This window comes from Miscanthus floridulus, chromosome 10 (genome assembly GCF_019320115.1).
Source record: "Miscanthus floridulus cultivar M001 chromosome 10, ASM1932011v1, whole genome shotgun sequence".
NCBI lineage: Eukaryota > Viridiplantae > Streptophyta > Magnoliopsida > Poales > Poaceae > Miscanthus > Miscanthus floridulus.
Genome location: NC_089589.1, coordinates 126,171,962 through 126,193,140, shown reverse-complemented (window position 1 = coordinate 126,193,140; position 21,179 = coordinate 126,171,962). Strand labels below are relative to the sequence as shown.

At 49.6% G+C, this 21,179-nt stretch overlaps 1 long non-coding RNA gene and 2 pseudogenes across 1 annotated transcript; 2 read left to right on the top strand and 1 right to left on the bottom strand.

Annotated features, from left to right (window-relative positions):
• Positions 1–1,440: 1,440 nt before the first annotated feature.
• LOC136485636 (beta-D-xylosidase 1-like) lies at positions 1,441–3,648 on the top strand (annotated as a pseudogene).
• A 1,299-nt stretch (positions 3,649–4,947) lies between these two features.
• Positions 4,948–8,556, bottom strand: LOC136489553 (probable LRR receptor-like serine/threonine-protein kinase At3g47570; annotated as a pseudogene).
• Positions 8,557–19,507: 10,951 nt separating this feature from the next.
• On the top strand, positions 19,508–20,404 carry LOC136485635 (uncharacterized). The gene is made up of 4 exons (XR_010766509.1): positions 19,508–19,759; positions 19,839–19,983; positions 20,102–20,230; positions 20,314–20,404. It is a non-coding gene; the product is annotated as an uncharacterized lncRNA (long non-coding RNA).
• Positions 20,405–21,179: the final 775 nt, after the last annotated feature.

Below are 21,179 nucleotides of genomic sequence, written 5' to 3'. Positions count from 1 at the left end.
AGGCTCATTGATCTTTTGCTTTCATTCACGGGCACTGATCGGAAGTCTGTCCCTTACAAGGTATCCACAGTGTTGCACGAATTTCCTTGCATGTGGACCAAGTGGTTCGCTTGTCTCGATATTGAATTCCGATATTATGTAGCGCCCCTCCAATTGCTTTTTCGGGCCTCGAATATTTTTGCTTTTCGCCGTTGTGGTCGTCGATCTAGAGGGCTACGTATAAAAAAAGAATAAATAAATATTATGTGTATACATAATAGATGATAGATATTCAAATATATATATATATAATATTCAAATATATATATAAATATATATACCTCGCCAGTATTTTCTTGCACAATATTTTCTTGATTATTTTCAAGAGCCAGGTATTGACTCCCGTCATCTATATCCTACTGGTCACCATCGGTAAATTGAGTGCCGATGTTGATAATATCCATCATTTCTTCATCCATGTTGTCTCTCAGGGCAGCCATCTAGCTTTTACACCACTAGATATATCTATAAAAAATAAAAATCATATATCTATAAAATGGATCGAGTCATATGCTTAAAATTAATTGAATAACTACTCTCGAAATTCAAGTCTCCAAAGCATAACTTTGATTTCTTATTTTCTAGAAATATTTATTGGCAAGTGATATATATAACAAATATATATATATATAACAATATAAATTTAAAACTCTCTAATATGTATAGCAAATATATATATATATATATATATATATATATATATATATATATATATATATATATATATATATATATATATAACAATACAAATTTATAACTCTCTAATATGTATGCATAACATCACTGAAGTCAGTCTTTTTCCACATATCAAAATTCATATATATACAATATATCACTAAAGTCAAAATATCAAAATTTATATCACCAAAGTTAGTATCTTTCCACATATCACTAAAATCAGTCTTTTTTCTTATATCAAAATTCATATATATACAATATATCACTAAAGTCAATATATCAAAAATTATATATCATGTAGCTAATGAAATCATATAACACTAATAATAAAGTAATTCTAGCGGTCGCGTGACTGCACAGTGCTGGGCAACCAAGAACAGGAGCCACTTGAAGCCACGTGATTGGCCAGACCGCCAGGCGGAGATGTCAGGCCATCTTGCCTCGGCAGCTGTGCACACCCTTTTCGTTTGGGCTTCTTTGGCTGGCAAGGTATGACTGAAAGTACTTTTACCTGAATTGATATAAAAATAATACTATTCGTTAGCTGATAAGTCATGGCTGATAAGTAAACGTGACCGAGCGAACAGACGAACATGGTCCATGGCCATGAACTCAACGCTGACCTCCCAGAAAGGGAGGAGAAATACTCCTACTTTTACCAATCATTCATTATACGTGCATTGATCGGTGCGACTGCAGGCGGTGTCGGAAGAGGCGCGCGCCATGTACAACGGCGGTCGAGCGGGGTTCACCTTCTGGTCCCCGAACGTGAACATCTTCGGTGGGGCCGCGGGCAGGAGAACCCCGGCGAGGACCCCGCAGTGTCCGCGCGCTACGCCGCCGCCTACGTGCGCGGCCTCCAGCAGCCCTACGCCGCCGGCCCGAACGCCCACCACAACCGGCTGAAGCTCGCCGCCTGCTGCAAGCACTTCACGGCGTACGACCTGGACAGCTGGGGCGGCACGGACCGGTTCCACTTCAACGCCGTGGTGGGCGCGCAGGACCTGGAGGACACCTTCAACGTCCCCTTCCGCGCCTGCGTCGCCGAGGGCCGCGCCGCCAGCGTCATGTGCTCCTACAACCAGGTCAACGGCGTGCCGACCTGCGCCGACGCGGCGTTCCTGCGGGGGACGATCAGGGGGAAGTGGCGGCTGGACGGGTACATCGTCTCCGACTGCGACTCCGTCGACGTCTTCTTCCGGGACCAGCACTACACCCGCACCGCCGAGGACGCCGTCGCCGCCACGCTCCGGGCCGGGCTCGACCTCGACTGTGGCCCCTTCCTCGCGCTCTACACCGAGTCCGCCGTCGACGGGCGGAAGGTCTCCGACGCCGACGTCGACGCCGCGCTGGTCAACACCGTCACGGTGCAGATGCGGCTCGGCATGTTCGACGGCGACCCGGCGTCCGGGCCGTTCGGGCACCTGGGCCCGCCCGACGTGTGCACGCGCGCGCACCAGGACCTGGCACTCGACGCCGCGCGCCAGGGCGTCGTGCTGCTGAAGAACCAGCGTGGAAAGCATAGGGACGTCCTCCCGCTCCGCCCCGCCGCGCACCGCGTCGTCGCCGTCGTCGGCCCGCACGCCGACGCCACCGTCGCCATGATCGGGAACTACGCCGGCAAGCCATGCCGGTACACCACGCCGCTGCAGGGCGTCGCTGGGTACGTCGCCCGGACGGTGCACCAGGCCGGGTGCACCGACGTCGCGTACCGGGGGAAGAACCAGCCCATCGCCGCGGCGGTGGACGCGGCGCGCCAAGCCGACGCCACCGTCGTCGTTGCTGGGCTCGATCAGAAGGTGGAGGCCGAGGGCCTCGACCGCACCAGCCTTCTCCTCCCTCGGCGACAGGCCGAGCTCATCTCCGCCGTCGCCAAGGCGGCCAAGAGCCCCGTCATCCTCGTGCTCATGTCCGGCGGGCCCATCGACATCGCGTTCGCGAAGAACGACCCGAGGATCGACGGGATCCTTTGGGCGGGATACCCTGGCCAGGCCGGCGGCCAGGCCATCGCCGACGTCATCTTTGGACAGCATAACCCAGGTGTGTGTATTACTATTACAGTGGCCGGTCGGCGTCAAAAGATCAATTTTTTTCTGCACAAGATGAAAACAGAGTCCGACTGACTGAATTCGTCAATTTTTTCAATTCAAAAAATTGGTTGCAGGCGGGAAGCTGCCGGTGACATGGTACCCTCAAGACTACCTGCAGAAGGTGCCGATGACGAACATGGCGATGCGCGCCAACCCGGCGCGCGGGTACCCGGGGCGGACGTACCGGTTCTACACGGGGCCGACGATCCACCCGTTCGGGCACGGGCTCAGCTACACCCAGTTCACGCACTCGCTCGCGCATGCGCCGGCGGAGCTCACCGTGCGGCTCTCCGGAGACCGCGCCGCCACCACCGCCTCCCTCCTGAACGCGACGCGCACACGCCCCGCCCGCGCCGTGCGGGTGGCGCACGCGCGGTGCGAGGGGCTGACGGTCCCCGTGCAAGTGGACGTGAGGAACGTCGGCGACCGCGACGGCGCGCACGCCGTGCTCGTGTACCACGCGGCGCCCTCGTCCTCGTCCGCCGCCGGTGTCCCCGGCGCGGACGCGCCCGCGCGGCAGCTGGTGGCGTTCGAGAAGGTGCACGTGCCCGCGGGCGGCGTGGCGCGCGTGGAGATGGGCATCGACGTGTGCGACCAGCTCAGCGTCGCGGACCGGAACGGCGTGCGGCGGATCCCCGTCGGCGAGCACAGGCTGATGATCGGCGAGCTCACGCACTCGGTCACGCTCGGCGTCGAGCAGCTCGGGGTATAGAACGGAAGGAGGATCCAGAGGCGTTCCTGAATAATCGTGTTGTGTTGTTGCGGGTGGGGTATTGGCTTGTGATTGCCACGGTGCGCTTGCTTCTGTCTCTGCAAAGGTGGAGATGGAGATGTAGAAGGCACCGGATTACTGAAAATTGATGGATTGAAAACAGAAACGATTGAAATGGAAGGAAGACAGAAGAATGTCGTTTCTTCCTTGATACCAATGTTTTCTGATCTTTATCTAAACAAATTCCACAATGTTTTCTGATGTCAAGATTAGTGCATTTCATGGAGATTACTACTATGTGATGGGTCATGGGAGCATAACGCTAGTGAGATCAGGCCCTCGAATCTTTCATGTGAGCAAAGAATACAAGCTGTTATCTCTCTGTATAAAAGCCTCAGCTAAAAAATGGTCATCTGAGCTTGATTCTGAGAAAATGGCATAGGGATCAGCTGTGCATTCCTGAACACTGGTTTCTTTCGTCTAAGTGTCCAAAAGACCAAAACCATGTGCTCTTCTTCCATTTGTCTTGGGCTCTTGGCCCAACTGCCCACTGATTTTGGCGCGCAAAGCTTCAGCTTTGCAAGAAAATCTCTGCTGCTCAGGTCTGAATATCTTCAAGCCCATGGATTTGGGTTCTGGTGACTCTACCAAAATTCAGTTTCTATTGTTCATGCAACAATTTAGTTTGAAGACAAGACTAAAGTCTTCTTTGTCGATTATCGTCTCTCTCCGATGTTTCAGGGAAATCTGGCGAGATGTCCATGTTAGATTAGTAAACGTGCCTTGCACGCTTGTACCTAATGCGGCCCATGCGCATCAGGGCAGGCAGAGGCGCAGAGCCCAGAGCGGTAGAGCCAGAGCCTGAGGCCGCACGCTGTGACGCACTGACGCTGGTAATACTAATTCAGTAACTAATCCCCGTCTTCCCATTCAGGCATTCTCACTTCTAATTTCGAATTTAATGTTGAACTCTTCCAGATCTATAGTAGCAATTAAATGATTCAAAATTATAATTGATTATGTGTGTCAAACCGTTGTCCGAACTCTGAAATGCAGAAAAAAACACAGCCACCGAGGTGTTCATTTGCACCCGAGTTGCTGCAATGCCTCTTCTCATTTGTATTTTCGAGTTTCCACTAGACCCCGATGGGAATCTGATGACAATACTGTTTTCCTTACAACTCACAAGTACATTATTGGATTCAGATAGGCAGAATCTCGCAACTTATTATGATCAAGGTTTCAGCTACAACAGCAAACCAGTTAACTCTGCATTTCACAGTATGCAAACTAATCTCAAATACGAAAGAAGCATTAACAAAATTCACAACAGGAACAAACAAACAGGTTGGCAGACTAAGGAAAAAGTAGGCAAAATGTAGCAAGACTTCGCTGCAGCTGCAGAAGGGAACGAAGAGAATAGACACGTCACTGGGCAGCACACAGCTCTGTCGCTGATGCAGACTTGGTGTAATCCTTTTTTATTTTCTTCAGTGCCACCACAACATCGCTCATCGATAACCTTTGGTCAGGTGAGTCACTTGAGCAGAGCAAACCCAACACAAATATTGGTGGTAGTAAGTGCTTCAGGTCGGGGGCAGAAGAGGAAGCTTCTTGGAGGATCTGTTCGTCCAGAACATGGAAAATCTCTGATGGAAAGGCTTGGTGAACCCACTGCCTGATGCTCAGATCCCCAACGAACATGGGATGTGTGGGTCTCTTTCCAGTGAATACTTCAAGAAGTATGATTCCAAAGCTGAACACATCGCTGTTGCGGGATGCCTTTCCAAATGATCCATACTCTGATAGCTCAATAAATTCAGATAACAAGAAGTTAGCACGATTAATCAACCGAATGAGTATATACGATCAAAGATATAGTTATAGCAAAACAGCATACAAGTGGTAGTACCTGGTGCCATGTACCCAAGTGTTCCAGGCATGCTAGCAGTAGTCATTGACTTGTCCTCACCCAATAGCAACTTTGCAATTCCAAAGTCTGCCACGTGTGCCGTCATGTCGCTGTCAAGCAGCACATTGCTAGGCTTCAAGTCACAGTGCAGGACGACCTCGTAATGCTCATGGTGAAGATAGTCCATTGCCATGGACACATCAAGCATGATCTCCAACCTTTTAAGGAACCCCAAGTTCCTTCTAACTTCAGAGTGTAGGATCTTCTCTAAGCTACCATTGGGCATGTACTGGAGCACGAGCGCTCTGAAGTCCAGGTTGGAGCAGGTGTTTAGTACCCTTATCAGGTTGCCGTGCCGAGCCATGCGAAGCACACGACACTCCGCATCGAAGCTCCTGATGGCAAACACAAAGCAGAGTAGACCCAAATGCTACGGCCGCAGCAAGGATTACATATTTCAAGAAGCGCCTAATATTCGTGTGAGACTTTTCATGACGACTGTTGAGACTAGCGGTCTCAGACAGAGTGGAGGAGGTGGTGACCTCCGTCCGCCGGGCAATGCCTTCAGGCGGAGGTTCGGGAAACAGGCGCAACAAACGGGCGTGTAAGGGAACGGCACACAGAACTAGGGTTTCATTCATTCATCATCCAACCCCCCACACTGTTATAAGTGTTCCCTATTTATAGGACCCAACTACCTCTTGACAGGATTTATTACAATGCCCCTCAACTGCTACAGTACATTCCTGGAATATTCCGCCACCGGTATCTCGTCCGCGGGGCAATCTCGCCACACCGTCTTCAAGTAATGGGCCTCCATAGGCGGGCGGCCCACCGTGCCTCGGTCTTCGGCCCAGAGGCCTGGGTTCCCGACGCTGGCCTCCGTCTTCAGGGGCGCGCCGTTGCCTTGGCGGGTCTCCGACCGGACCGGCGGAGACCATGTTGGCGCGCTCGCGCGGACCACGGGCGCCTGCGCTTAGGTACCTGTACACACTTAGGCAAGATTGTTTGTTTGATTAGTTCAGGGGTAGGGCGGCCTCCGCCCTCATCGCCGGAGACGCCCGTCAGCCAAAGCGGGGCGGCGTCCGCCTGAGCGGTCGGAGATGTCTGTGCCTGGCCCGGGCGGAATCCGCGACAAGCTCGCTGAGCCTCGTGCAGCGCCCTACGAGCATAGCCAGAAAAGTTCCTTTAGTCAGCGCCAGATCTTTGCCCTAAGACGGTCGAAGACGCCTTGGCGACACCTCGCCGTCGGAGGCCTTCGCCACCCGCCGAGGCCGTGTTACAACAACGACATGGCAAAAATCCGAGGCGTGGAGCGTCACATAGCCCAGCATTCCCAATCAAAGATTGGATAGTGATATTTGAGAATATACCTCTCTCTGGTATCCTGCCTTCTAGCTTATTAAAGGAGAGATTCAGAGTTGTTAAGAATGTGAAGTTAGCAAAGAACATGGGAATGGTGCCAGAGAGATTATTTGAGGAGAGATCTAACGCTTGTAGGCTAGTAAGCTCTTGAAACGAGTCTGGGATAGAGTTTTCGAACGAGTTGTGTGACAGATTTAGGTTAGTGAGCATCCTAGGTTGTCCAAACGATTCTGGGATGCTTCCACGCAAAAAATTGGAAGACAGGTCCACTGTACCCACTTGTTTTAACCCACCTACATCACCGGGTAATTCACCTGTAAAGAAGTTATGAGAAAGATCTAGCTCGATAACCTTCTCAAGGCTAAAAAGGCTTGCCGGTATTGTTGAACCCAACTGGTTCTGGGAGAAGTTGATGTGTTCTAGCCAGCTAAGATTGCCAATGCTATCCGGTACAGAGCCTAAGAATTTGTTTCCTTGGAGAAAGAATTGCTGTAGGCTTTTGAGTGTACCGATTTCTGCTGGGATATGGCCTGACAAGTGATTGCTTGAGACATCAATGAATGCTAGATTTTGCATCACTACGATAGACTCTGGGATTGGCCCTGTGAGCAGGTTACCGGAGAGTCCTATACTTTCAAGGCTACTTAAGTTTGACAGTGTCGATGGAAGCCTGCCTGTTAACTTGTTGTAACCTGCCGTAAAGCGATATAACTTTGTAGACAGGTTTCCCACGAGGTCTGGGAATCCCCCGGCGAAGGAGTTATCAGATATGTCAAGGATCTGGAGTTTCCTACAGTTGGAAAGGGAGGACAGCAAGTCGGTTAGATTCCCCTCTAAATTATTGTCCGTCAGAGGTAGACATCGCAGAGCTGGGATGTTCCCAAGTGTTGGTGGCACTGAGCCAGACAGCTGATTCATTTGCAAATTCAGGAAAGACAGTTGAGATAAATTCCCAAGAGAGCTTGGAATTGGGCCAGTCAGCTGACTTGAAGCAAGCTGCAGCGCAGTAAGCTGGGAGAGATTGGCAATAACAGATGGAACAGAGCCAACCAAGTAGTTTGCACCCAATGACAGATAGGTGAGGCGTGGGAGCTGAGCCAACCAAGGTGTTGTTGGCATGCTGCAAGCCCTAGCGGAACCCGGCCTGCGAAGTTGTTCCAGCTGAGGTCAAGCCACTCCAGCATCGGAAGGATGAAACTGCCGTTGCTCGGAATCACACCACTGAGATTGTTATCGTAGAGTGCAATAGCTCGCATCCTCGACATGTTGTAGATGGCCGGGGGCACCGTGCCGCCAAGCTGGTTGTGATTCAGGTTCAAGTACTCAAGCATGGGCAAGGAACCCACACCGTGTGGTATGGGACCCGACAGGCTGTTGTTTATCATGTCGATGTACCGCAGGGAAGGCGTGTTGTTGAACAGACATGGTGGTATGTGGCCACTCAACTGGTTCGTTTCGAGAGAAACGCTCTGAAGGCTGCGCATGTTGTGCAGCAGCCCCGGTGGGATCTCCCCCGAGAGGCTGTTGTTGCCTAGGCCAAAAAGTGCGAGCCCTGTGAGGTTTCCTATGCTGCTAGGGATGGCGCCTGAAAGGCTATTCCCGAACAGAGAAAGGACCCTCAGGCGTGCAGGACCTCAACGTGCAGGACCTGTAGGGAGTCGGAACGCGTCTTTTGCAGTAGTAATTAATTTCCCCATCGACCTTCTTTTCGGTCTTCTCATGATGACCTTGCATGATGACACAGGAAAAATACGAGTCATGTGCTATTTGATATTTTGATTGTTCCTGAGGCGGGCGTGATTGGTACGCTGCTTCTACTCGTACGTGGCCTATCGCATGCAGGAACCATGCGTGATTGGTAAGCTGCTTTGCTGCTCCGGCCAGGGCAGCCGCATGCACCAGGCGACGTCGAGGTAGGCTCGCTGGAAAGTGGAAACGCGGTTGCTGGGTTGCGTTTCTTTCGGGCCTGGCTCGTGCGAGCGCGCGCCATGTCCAAACAAACAAGCGACCAAACAAGGGCTCTGTTGATTTTGTATCTATTTATTCAGTCAACTAAACTTGAGGGTCTTGCATATACATAGCCTGTCATAGCTCAGCCTGGCGGGTAGGAATGAGCCAGACTCTCTTTCACCCGGTTCGTTTGAGTCATGATACAGTGTTTTTCTCTTATAATAAAACAGTATCAGTCGATTTATAAACCATAGAAACAATCACGCGAACAGAATAAATCCTCAAACCAACCACGCCCTAGTAGATCACCCACAGCCGAGCGCGGCCATCAATAATGGCGTGCGCAGGAAGACCGATGACGTGCGCTAGATGCCTTCCAGAGAATCCAGCATTGTTTGGCAAATGAGTCCTAAAGGCAATAGAGTAAAGTAGTACAACGCGTTTCTCTTTTGTTTGTTTATTTATTTATATACTGGGTTTGTATCACTTCCCCCTAAAAACCCATTAGCTTTTTTCCTGTTCCTGTTCCTGTTCCTGTTCCTGTTTCACTGTTCAGAAACGCGTTGCTGTCCACGCTTGCCGAACTTTTCTCGCGGTTTCTGTTCACATGCTTTTACAGTTCGCACCTCTGTTTAACGCACAGTTTACAAACGTTTCTCCAAGCTCCGCTGTTCGCTGCGCTGTTGACGCGCTCCACCGTCAGCGCGCCTGCTATCCTAGCAGCTTGTTCGGGAGGCCGTATCGTATCGTGGATTATTTATTACTGGCTGGTTTGGTGTGAGAGAAAAACACTGTTCCTGGCTGGAAATTTACGATCATTTACGAGCAAGCGAACAGACTGCTAGTCTGTATCATCCAAAGAGAGTGCCCTCGTTAGTTTGGCTACTTGTGCTAGACTGCTAAAGAAAGAGTCTGAGACAACAATCTTACTATTACTAACTAAAGGCCTTTTTGATTCGTCTAGTAGTTACTAAATTTAGTAGCTTTTAGTCACTTTAGTAACTTTTTAACCAAACGCTATGACTAAAAGCTACTAAAAGGGCTTTAGTCCTCTCTAGTAACTCTGAAGTTACTAAAAGTGACTAAACCGTTTAGTAGCTACTAAAGTTTAGTAGCTCGAATCAAACACCCCCTAACCCTAACTAGTCCGTCCTCTCGCACGGACTAGACTCTTAGTTATTATTTAATAATTCGGACTAACAAAAATATTTATCTATATATCTAATATTAAAAGCCAAAATTTCTTTTTTTTCCTCGTCTATCTTAACTAACTCCGTAAATGTATAATACAACTCTCATGTTTTATATGCTATGGCCCGTTCGCTTCGCTGAAAAAATAAGCTGAAACACTGTTCCGGCTGATTTGTTGTGAGAGAAAAATATTATTCCGGTTGAAAAGATAAGCCAAAAAATACGGATTATAAGATAAGCGAACAGGACCCACAGCTTGAACACACGTTCTTGAGGTAACCTGAATAGTTAGAAATCCTAATCTAAATAGATCGCTTCGATCTTGAGTAATGTTGAATAGGGAAAAAGATAAAAGTACAAATTAAGTAAATTTTACGCGCTTCTAAAAGTCCTAGACAATTTTTTTTTCGTCCCTGTAACCGTAAGAGGTTTCTTGGTTTCGTCCGTTGTGGAGTATGAGTTGGTATTTGCCGATATATATAAATAAATATAAATCTTTCCAAACCAAAGTCTCGTGGCATCAATGGATCTTCACCGTAGTTTGTTAAGAAGTCTTTACGGCGATGTCGCTGTTGCCGCACGTTGCCTCCGGAGATCTCCGTGTCCACCGTCGCCGCCACGGTGGTTGGCACCGGGACCACACATGCTCAAGGTCGAGGGCTACTCGTGGCTCAAGGCGACGCATCACGGCAAACGACAGCAACATAGAGTCATCTGCGTTCAAGCCTTCAAGCAGGAGGCCACGTCTGGAGACTCCGTTGCTTGTTGGAACCGGTGGTGACCTGAGACCTGTGGGAGTGTATGCTCGTGGTAACGAGTCGGGTCGGCTATAAGCCAGCTTCGAGATCGTGAACTCGGTGGTCACCACCGGTTCCAACATTGCTGTCTCAACGACCAAAGCAAGAATGACGCCGGCTTCGTCTCGCTGTACCTCTGGCGGAGTGACGCCGCCGCCGGGAGCTCGGGACCGCCGTCCACGCTGAGTTGACTCGCTCTGGTGCATAATCACCAGGGTATCACGCTGGTGCGGCGGCCGCGTCGTCGTCGTACGGCGTCTCGGGCACCTTCTCCGGTGAGAGAGCCTGGGGCAGTCCGCGATTCGTCAGCGTGGAGGAGCTGGAGCGGTCCCGGTTCCTCAAGGACGACTGCTTCACCGTCCGGTGCACGGTCACTGTCGTCGAGGACACGCCGTGCGTGAAGGAGGCGGTCGTGCAAGCGCAGGACATGCAGAGGCTGGGATTGCTCTGCAAGCACGACAACCTGTGCAAAAACCACCACGCGACGCCTGCGCAGACCCTTCAGGAAGAGTTTGCTAGGATGTGCCGTTCCATCTTTTCGATACTTTGTGTTTGTCGTCACAACTTTTTTTTGGTTCGTGTACGTTGGGAGAGAAAAAAAGTTATGCGTTTACCAAAATCTTCATGTTTCATGTGCATCAATGTCTAACTATAATCTTTTGTCTACCAAATATTAAATTGTAATTTCTTTGGTACATTACTCTTATCCTATCCATTCGTCCTAGAGGTGATGGTACAGATTTTTTATGCACTGATCTAACCCACTCTCAACAATATATGACTAACACCCATCCCTCACCTAAACTCGAGTCAAACACACACTGGCCACCATGAGCCTAATTCAAATTAATACCTCGCACATGCAGCCACCCGGTCTAGTCTGGTACTCACGTTGTTATTCAACGCTTATCTATACTCCACCTCCTCCTAACAATCTAACTACTCGCATAGTGGAGAGTTTCTTACGTCTTGTTTTTTTTACTTCCTAAACTATGCTCACATCCTCCATCCATGTCTTCTATGTGACCTGAACTCATGACCCCAGCTCATATATGAGCGAGAACAATTCGCATCTAGCGACGATCGATATATAATTCGATTCCAAGATATATTGGATCAAGCCCTCTATGTTTTACATGTGACCTAAACTTATGACCCGTGTTCATACGAGTTAGAACAACTCGTGTCTAGCAATAATATGGAGTCTGATTCCTATGTATATTAGGTTCCATTACAATGCACAGGCACATTTACTAGTTTATATTAAATTACATGTTTTTCTCTCTATTCATTTTCTAGCATATGTTTGATGAAATTTTGTTTAAAAATGCTCACAAGTGTGCGCATATTTATGTTTGCTATCAAGAAGTAAACAAGGAAGAAGCGCTAGGGTATGTATATAAAGTCATGTTCGTGGCATATACACAGGGTGACGTATCAAATACGATCTTGGCCCACTGGACAACTGCTGTGACTACCATAAATATGAAGCATCTAGGGTTTGTTTATGAGAGCTCCACTCGTGCAAAAAGTGAATTTGGATCCGAGATTCAACTGGATCCACCGTGGAGCAGCTCCACTGTATATATGTGATTCACCAAAGTGTTTGGCACAGTTCTACCTTCCTCTCTATCACTTCCACCTAGGCCCCACAGGCCACACGTCAGCTCCAATCTATTCTTTTCTTCTCCCGACGAAAATAGGAGCACTCGCCTCGCTCCCGTTGCCGACCCAGCGCCGGCAAGACTACTTGCAGAAGGTGCCGATGACGAACATGGCGATGCGCGCCAACCCGGCGCGCGGGTACCCGGGGCGGACGTACAGTGCCAGTCCTAGAGGTAGGGCACGAGGTGCGACAGCCGAGGACCCAAGCGAAGGAGGGGTCCAAGCCCAGGTATATAAACTCCAGGTCATATAGTCCATTAGGTCATATAGTCCATTAGACATTAGCAAACTAATGAGAAGAGGGACATAGAACTGGTCAGGCGGCGCAAAAAGATAACATCAACATTTCTTTCCTAGTTTCCTTTCCCCACGACCCTCGGGTAGAGAGGAGACGAGGAGTCACGCTGCACACAACACACTCTAATCGTGAGTTCACGATGTGTGCCTTACACACGCTGCACACAGCACACTCTAGTTTCCTTTCCCCACTTCTTGTACTTTGTACCCATATAGTCATATTTTTCTTTTAATTTAGGTGTTAGAATTTTAGAATGTTACCTAAGAAATATTTGTCATGGGTGAGAAAAAAAATAAATATATTGTTTTTTAATCTACATTGTTCCTCAATAATTATCATATATCTATAAATATATTGCTAAATCTACATTGTTCCTCGATAATTATCAGACATATTAAATTAAAAATATGTTATTGAATTTACTTTCGTTTTGTAAGTAAAATTAGTACCTATATATTATAAGATTTTATACATGGTTAAGAGGAGTCGTTGCGATGAGATCCTTAGAGCAGCCTGCGGACGTACCGGTTCTACACGGGGCCGACGATCCACCCGTTCGGGCATGGGCTCAGCTACACCCAGTTCACCCACACGCTGGCGCACGCGCCGGCGCAGCTCACCACGCGACTCTCCGGTAGCCACGCCGCCGCAGCTCGGGGTATAGCCGTATAGTAGAACGGAAGGAGGATCCAGAGGCGTTCCTGAATAATTGTGTTGTGTTGTTTCGGGGGGTATTGGCTTTGTGATTGCCACGGTGCTTGCTTCTGTCTCTGCAAAGGTGGCGATGGAGATCAGAATTAAAGGCACCAGATTGAAAACGGAAGCGATTGAAATGGAAGGGAGACAGAAGAATGTCGTTTCTTCCTCGATACCAATGTTTTCTGATCCTTATCTGACGTCAAGATCTGTGCATTTCATGGAGATTACTACTATGTGATGGGTCATGGGAGCATAACGCTAGTGAGACCAGGCGCTCGAATCTTTCATATGAGCAAGAATACAAACTGATAGGGGTCTGGCTGATGGTTTTTTTTTTCTGATAAATCAGCTGATGCTGTTTTATTGTGAGAGAAAAATATTATACCATGACTGATAAGTCAAGCTGATAAGACAAGAGAACAGGACGATATGTCTGTGCATCGAAAAGCCTCAGTTTGAATAGGCCAGGTATGCAGCTAAAAAATGGTCATCTTAGCTTGATTCTCAGAAAATGGCATACGGATTTAGCTATGCATTCCTTAACACAGGTTTCTTTCGTCTAGTGGTCCAAAAGGCCAAGCCTGTTCGTTGGTTGGTTTCTTGGCTGATAAGTCCGGCTGATGCTGGTTTATTATGAGAGGAAAACACTGTTGGCTGGCTGATAAGTCCTAGCTGAAACCAACAAGCGAACAGGCTGAAAAAAAAAACATGTACTTTTCCTCCCTTTGTCTTGGGCTCTCGGCCCAACTGCCCACCGATTTTGGTGTGCAAAAAATCTCTGCTGCCTAGTTCTGATGAATATCTTTAGACTGACTCCAACGAAGAGGACCCAAATACGATACCCATTCGGTATTATAGGTCATCTACAGTAAAAAAGGTCACGGACGCAAATATCTCCTCTCCAACAGCCCACCCATTCTCACCGTAGCGACCCCGTACGCGCGCCGCTGAGGCCAAGCGCTGGAGCACCGCGCCCCTGCCTCCGCCGCGGCGACGCCCCTGCCGTCGAGGTCGCGCTGCTCTGCTCCCTCCATCCCTCCCCTTCTTCTTCTCTGCTTCCTCTGCTTTCTCCCCGCCGTGGTGCGCCTGACCGCGCTCCACTGCGGAACCACCTCGCCGTGGGTGGCGCACCGACGCATGCGCCCCAGGCGTGGGAGTCCCCCGGCGCGGGCAGGCCCCGGTTGTGGCCATGGGTGCGGGACGAGGGTGGCCCCCGACGTGGCAACGCACCAGCGAGGGCGCGGGCCATTTCCGGTCAGTCGCCTCGCCCCGCTCAGGCGCCTCGCGCGGGTGAGTCGCGGGGTCAGGCCTGGGAGGGGAGAGGGAGGAGGAGGAGGGGGGGAGGAGGAGGGCGCTGGCGCCTGGGCTTCCTCCGACGCGGAGGCGTGCGCGGGTGGATTTGCGTTGCGAGGAGAGGCAACGCATTTTTGCGTATCGATTGGGCTCATAGGCAAAATGGGTAACGTGTTTGGGTCATCGGTTGGAGGATGTTTTGGATAGGTAAAAGCACTGTGTGGCACGTATTTTGGGTTTGCCTATCCGGGTTGGAGACGGTCTTAAGCCCATGAATTTGGGTTCTGGTGACTCCACCAAAATTCAGTTTCTATTGTTCATGCAACAATTTAGTTTGGAGACAAGACTGAAGTCTTCTTTGTTGAGAGAGAGAAAAAAAGAAGTCTTCTTTGTCGATGATCGGCTCTCTCCGAAGTTTCAGAGAAATCTGGAGAGTTGTCCAAGCGAGACAAAGTCACCTGAGTAGACAATGCCACAATGTTCAGCCTCACAAAAAAAGTCTGAAAAGGTTTTTTCAATCTGTATAGGAGAAAAAAATAACACGAGAAAGCAGAGGAGAATTCATAGAGAAAGCAGAGCATGAGGTGACCTCGAGCACTTGAGAATGCTGTCAAGAGAAATCCTTATTTGACATCGGAAAATAACTAGCTTCCGTTTACGATCCTAGAAATCCCTTTTCTCTTATCACTAGTATGATTTATATTCTAATGTCAAATTTTGTGTAGAGCTTATGTAGAGGCGGGTGAAGAAACCGGCTCTTTAAAAAAAACAATGGCAGGAGCTCTGCCGCTCAATTAAGACAAATAAAGTTTATGTACAAGAAAGGGTAGCCAAATGTGGTGCCAAACACCTCGAAAGGCTAGTCCACCCACGCGACGCGGCACAGTACAACACTACCATGAGTCATTGTTGCCGAGCATGGTTGCAAAGTAGCCAGTAGCTCCGACTTTCCATGGCAGACCACAGACGACCCACCCTACGATGCCAGATAGACGGGCCCGCAACAGGTCATCATAGCCGAGCTCAAGCGCATCGCGAAGAGCAGCGCCGACTTCCTGTCTTGGTCTCCCGCCCCACCTACGGCGTTTGCTGGGCCTCCCAAGCAGACTCCCAATCGTCGAAGAAGGAGAGGTGGGGGGTTCGCCCCGTGTTATCGTTGCCGAGCTACATCCCCCAATGTAGCAGCTCCGACTTCACAATGCAGTTCCCGCCGTCTCACATCGACTGAGTGCTGAGGAGCGAAGAGCGTCCACCGAAAGAGACATCGCGGCCAAGACGAAATTCCAACAGCAACGCCTTCAGGAAGGGTACGACGCCGATAGCGCCGTCGTCGCTCGTACAAGGAATGGATCGGGTTTCCACCCATGGAAGACACTGCTAGACGGGAACACGACGCCCCAACAAGAAAAGCGGCGCCCACATGTGTCACCGTCGCTAAGGCTTTCACCCAAGGTGCCCCCCGGCACAACCGTCTAGCCAAGATACCAGAACCCTAGCCTGCCGCCATCGTCACCGTCGTTGCCCTGCCGTCCCGCAGAAGCCCCTCTAGAGGGGCAGTAGCCGCACAGCTGCGTCGGCCGCTAGCCCCTCCGACCGGGCAACATGCTGGGTCAGACAAACCTTGCCGCCCGCGTCACAGCGCCGCACACCCAAGCCGTCGCCGCTGCCGACCTCTGCCAGGCGCATACCCCACCACCGCGCGCGCCGGATCTAGCCACCAGGATGTCGGACCCAGTGCCCTCCACCGGCGTCGCCACCTCCACCATGGCTACCACCGTGGGCGCCCCCTCCCTGGGGGCGCCGGAACGGCCTCCAGGGCACCGGATCCGCTCGCCCGGGCCCAGGACCCAGCGGCCCCGGCCCACGCCGCAACCGCTGCCATGGCTAAGGAGGAAAGGAGGAAGCGGAGGAGGAAGAAGAAGAAGAGCCCCCCAACGCCTGCACTGGCACTGGCCGGCCGCCGCAGCCGCAGCGGGTGGCCCCGCCGAGCCCCACGCGGCTCGCTGCTGCTCACGCCGCCGCCACTGCCGAGCGTGAGGAAGAGCCCCGCCCTCGACGCCCCTGGCCAACGCAGCCGCCTCCGCACGCATCCCAAGGCACGGCGCCCCCTGCTGTGGACGCACCCTGCAGATCCGGCACCGTTCCCGCCGCCGCCACCGTGGGCGCCGTCCAGCGCCCGCCCCAGGCGCGGCCCGCCGCAGCACCCGCAGATCTGGACGCCGGGGCAAGTGAGCCGCCCTGGGCCGCCGCTGCCGCCGCCGGCGAAGCCCTAAGGCCGGCACAGCACCCAGCAGTGGCCCGCGCCGCCGCACGCCTGGCGAATTGAACCTACGTAGTTTTCATCCCACGTTGGCTTCACATCGCATTTTGATTTCTTCTGCTGGATGGACCGGTCACTTATTAGTGTTCTGCTCCCTTTGTACGTCTGACGACTGCATTGTTAAAAAAAAAAAAATTAGCAGCAACGTGTATGACGTAACACTAGTCTTCGTCAAGTACTTTCCAGTTGTTCAATCATATCAATTGACCATAACAACCACCGCCTGATGCCTGCAAAGTTTCCTCAGAAGAAAGAAGAGCTACTCCTTATCGTGACACTTGCGCACTCCCACACTGTGCAGCCTGGCTTCTCAGGCAAGGCTGGCAAACCTTATCGTGACACTAGTGGAGATTCTAGAGAAATCTCTAACTATTTGGTGAATTTCTAGGATGATTCCGATGCGTAAGCTTTTTCCACAATGGAGATAGATAATTTTTTTTTTAAAAAAGTTGTCGATGAATGATTACAGTCCACTAAATTGATGATCTTTGTATGAACAATAGCCATATTACTGTTTATTTAATGGAGAATTACTGATGGCAGTGGTGGCCAGGGCCCTTTGGCCCCAACTAAGCTCCACCCCTGCTCGTAAGTGTTAACATGGAAATTCTAGAGAAATCTCCAATTACTTAATTAGTAGTAGTATATGACAGTTCGATGTACAGTTGGTGTATTTAACCAGCCCTCCTATATTACGCTCATGTCCGTACATGTACTTGCGCACCATTTTTGATAGGGCTGATAGCTAGCTACCCTCTCTATTTTAAATTATAAATCATTTTAATTTTTTAGGTATATTATTTTGCTATATGTACCAAGTATACATTCACTACGTGAAAAATGGTTTGCAGCAACGGCACAAATTTTTTTGTAGGGGCGGCTGGTGATGGAGCCACACCCCTACAGTGGAGTGCTGGAGACCCACGAGACCAGCCGCCCCTATAAATGGAACAGTAGGGGCGGCTGGTGATACGAGCCGCCCCTACAAATGGGTCGGATTTGTAGGGGCGGCTCACTCACCAGCCGCCCCCGATATTATTATTTGTAGGGGCGGCTGCTGATTGAGCCGCACCTACAAATGTCCTACGTACAGTACCGAGTCATCCCAAAATATCTGCCGCCCTCCTCTCTCTCTCTCCGTCTCGACTCTTCCATCCATCCGCCGCCCCCGTCCTCTCTCTCTCTCGCAACTGCGCTCCGCCCGTGGCCACCTCCTCCCCCGTCGCGACGCCCGTCGTGCTCGTGGTTTGCTCCACTGTTCGTGACCTCGTCAACCATGCGCAAAGAGCGCAGCTCCTTCCCCGTCCGCAACGATGGCGCTCCGGATCTCTGGCCTCCGGATCTCCTCCCCTTGCTCGACGACGGCCCAAATTTGCCCATAGCCGCAGCTCTGAAGGTGGAGCTTGGCTGGCGGACTCTGTGTCCCTCTTCCTAACTCTCCCTCACCCTCTCCCTCTCCCTCTCCCTCACAGATCGATCTTGGTGGGGCTTCTTCCGCAGAGGCAGTGGCGGTGAATCATGGCCGTCGCCTCGGTGGCCTCCTCCGCGCAATCCGGCGAGATCCGGCTGCAGGGGCTCCACCGACGGGCACGTCCATGTGCGGATCCGACCAGGTCCGGCTGCAGGGGCTCCTTCTTTTTTCTCTTTCTTCTCCAGCTCCTCTCTCTCCTCCCCTCCCTTTTCCCAGACCTCTCACCGCGTCGCCGTGCTACATGCACTTCATCGCCCCCCTCCGCCAGTCTTCATCGCCGTGCTCCGTCGTCTCCACAGTTCTTGCCTTACTCCGTCAGTCCCGTGCTTTTCCGCAAGCTCTTCCGTCTGGATCTATCACTTCTCCCCATCTTTACCTCTCTTCCGTCATCTCTCTATTCCAGAAGCTCTTCCCATGGATGAAGATGACAACGGTTTTCCATGAGCTCTCATCTCTCCTCATCTTTACTCTCTTCAGCCATCTGCTGCTTTTAGTAAACTATTATTTATTGGATCTGGATGCTGCTATGAGTTCATACGTCTGGTGCTTTTGGTTAGTTTTTTAGATCTGGTCAATGTGTTTGATGGATGCACTTGGCCTGTCGTTAGTTCATCCCTATGCTTCCTTTTTAGATAATATAAGCACCGACTCTTGTGCCCCATGTAGTTTTTGGTTTTCTTTTGATAATAAGGTTCTTATAAGATATGCTTGTTTTATGCCTGTTCTTAGATGTTTTGGATCTACTGCCGGTGGTTCTTTTTTCATTATAAAATGTGGCAGTGTGATTGTTGCTTTTTAGTTATTATATTCGAAGCTGCAAGCGGATTGTTTTTTTATTAGTCTTTAGAACTTTACTCTAGATGTGCCACGAACCAGATTTCTTCTTGTACGATCCTATTCACGAGCTTAATTGAGAAGAAAAAAAAGATCTGACGACTCAAGCTTTCATGGTGCCATGTTTTCCAGCGTGCTGTGTGTCTGGAGAAGGATGATGCCATGGTCTGAAAAAATAATAGCTACACATGGTCTGAAATCACGGAATGCTGCAGCATTTCAGGACATCATACTATGAGCTCTTATTCAATTGCTTGCAAATGGTTCTCTCAAAGGCCTGCTGTATTGGGTGAATTAGAGTTTTATGTGTACTTATTTTTGTCTTCTAAATAACTATTCTATTACACAGATATCATGTCATGATGTTGGTACTGGAGCTAGCCCAATCAGCTCCATCAAACATGCTGGGGGTCCTTGGGAACTTGGTCTTACAGAAACAAATCAGGTTTCCTACATTTTTTTTGCTGTAACGGTTTTTCCATGAAATTATTTTCTGTTTTGTAATGCTAGTTAACTTCCTCCAGACACTTATACAAAATGGATTGAGAGAGAGGGTAGTACTTAGGGTGGATGGTGGATTCAGGAGTGGTCAAGATGTTCTTATGGCTGCTGCTATGGGGGCTGATGAATATGGCTTTGGTTAACTACTTCCTCTTTGTTGCCGAGGAGGTATGTCATGATTCTCATTACTGATGCTATTTGTCTTAGCCTTGTTCCTTGATTGTTGCAAGACCTGCCTATTTTTTAGGGATAATTGTAACTTTTGAAAATTGGTTAATTCATTTAGGTTCGAGCTGCATTAGCTCAGTTGGGTTATGAGAAGCTGGATGACATCATTGGGCGAACAGATTTGCTTAAACCAAAGCATGTCTTGTTGGTGAAAACACAGCACATCGATCTTGGATACCTCTTATCAGTATGTATTAGCAGCCATTATTATTTGAAGCATTAGCATATCTTCCATGTGCTTTCTATTTAAATCAATGGTTTTTACATCAGAATGCTGGATTGCCCGAATGGAGCAGCTCCTAGATTAGGAGCCAGGACGTCCACACTAATGGCCCTGTTCTTGATGAGACAATCCTTGCAGCCTGAGGTAGTGTTTTTGATAAGTTCTCTTAGTTACATGGACTAACTTGACTAATGGCTGTCCACTAAACCTGATTTTCCAGTATCATCAATCAAAGCAACTCATCATTCCATGTTCATGAAACTAGAACTGTATTTATGGTCCATGCACAGCCTTAACCTGTCTAAAATGAAGTGCGGTTGCTAGGAACCCAAGTTTTATCTGCTTGGAGCACTATTATTTATATTATCTAATTTGCAGATAGCTGATGCGATTGAGAATGAGAAGGAAGTTTCCAAGGCGTTTCAAATCTATAATGTCAATAGAGCTGTCTGTGGTCGGGTAGCAGGTGTGTCTGGAGAAGAATAAGAGCTCATAGTATTATTTTTTCCTGATGTGTAGCTATTAGATCTAGTTGAGTACTTGACTACATTCATTTTTAGTCTTCGCAAAGCATCTGAAAACTTGTCTCAGATTTGCTTATCAAGCCTGACCAACGCCCATCCTACATGTACAAGTTCAGACATAGATAAGTCATGATGGAGTTGTGCATGAAAAATATATGTTCTGGTCGAATTTGAATTGTAAATTTAAATTTTTTTGGCGGAAAAATGATTTGTAGGGGCGGTTGGTACTGTAGCCGCATCTACAAATCGATTTGTAGAGACGGCTGGTGTTCCCAGACCGCCCCTATAAATCGATTTGTAGGGACGACTACAGTACCAGCCGCCCCTACAAATCGATTTGTAGGAGCGGTCTGGAAACCGCCCTTACAAATGCATGATTTGTAGAGACG